The sequence below is a fragment of the Pleuronectes platessa genome, chromosome 5 (assembly GCF_947347685.1).
Source record: "Pleuronectes platessa chromosome 5, fPlePla1.1, whole genome shotgun sequence".
NCBI classification, from domain to species: Eukaryota; Metazoa; Chordata; class Actinopteri; order Pleuronectiformes; family Pleuronectidae; genus Pleuronectes; species Pleuronectes platessa.
The window spans coordinates 21908919-21910160 of NC_070630.1; the positions used below are offsets into that span (position 1 = coordinate 21908919).

At 37.3% G+C, this 1242-nt stretch overlaps 1 long non-coding RNA gene across 1 annotated transcript; it reads left to right on the top strand.

Annotated features, from left to right (window-relative positions):
* The first annotated feature begins 807 nt into the window (after window positions 1-807).
* LOC128440874 (uncharacterized) lies at window positions 808-1242 on the top strand. The gene is made up of 3 exons (XR_008338592.1): window positions 808-828; window positions 911-995; window positions 1104-1242. It is a non-coding gene; the product is annotated as an uncharacterized LOC128440874 (long non-coding RNA).

The window sequence follows — 1242 nt, forward strand, 5'->3', positions numbered from 1 at the left end:
TTTGGCTTGACTGAAACAAGAGGGTTTACATGTGAACAACTGTTACAACATTGATGAAAGTTAAACCTTTTTACATATCTGTGTCTTTTCCTTTTTAAAGGGCCCATATTGTGCAAAATATATTTTTTGGGCTTTTACTATACCTAATTACTTGAAGGGGTCAGTAGGGACCCTTCATGTATGAAAACAGTCACTCCACGGACTTTATTTTACTTCAGTCCAGTCTAAGAAATATGTTACAGGAACGTTACGTTTCGTACCTCAGTGTGTGATGTCATCATGGAATCGCAATCTTCTTGGGACCCCATTCAGCCGATACCAGTCCAGCTTCTGAGGAGGGGCTCATAAATAATTAATGAGGCATGCGAAAACAGCCTGTTCTGCCTGCAGCTCCAGAGAGAGGCAGAAGAGAAGACTTAGAAATACACATTGCAGATGTTTTTTTGACTTCAAACCACTGATATATCATCTTAGGGGTACCATTAGCTCAAAGTAAATCCCAGAAAGGTGTAAAATATGTGCCCTTTATATCAAGTCAATATGTTCTGGTGAATGAAAAATCTCAATTTAAGTTGTGGTTGTCAACCAGTGTTCACTGACAGCGAAAAGATATTCAATGCTAGTAAATGGACCTTTACAGACGATTTCTTGTCAGACTACATTAAATATTTTTGTTAACGAAATGTTCATTTGTTTCTGTGTATACAGTGTCTGTAATTGGACAGTGTGTTGCTAAGGCTTTTAGAGTAGTTTGAAGAATAATACTGTATGTAGTTGAAGTGTGGGCTTATAGTTGGGTTAAACTTGGTTTCAAGGTGGAGAAATATGGTAAATTATGGCTATTTAAAAAAATCCCATTTCCATCTACCTGCAATGTAGTAATTCTGTAATAACCTTATTTCATCCACAGTTTTGCCTAAATTTGATGTAAAAATAACGGCAGATGATGTCATCAGTATTGAGCAGGAAGAAATAAAAGCTGAAATATGTGCAAAGTAAGTCAAATCCTTTGCATCACATGTGTACTCCTAAAATCCTGTAACTCTGAATAAGATCCAGTTGTTTTGATGTCTACTTTTCAACAATCACAATGTTTTTCGTAGGTATACATATGGACAACCTGTGCCAGGCAGTGTCAAAGTTAAGGTCTGCCGACTTCTTAGTCGCTATTATGTTGCTATATCTACTCCTGATAATCCAGAGGGACTTCCTGACATAACACCCCCATGCTACGACGAAACA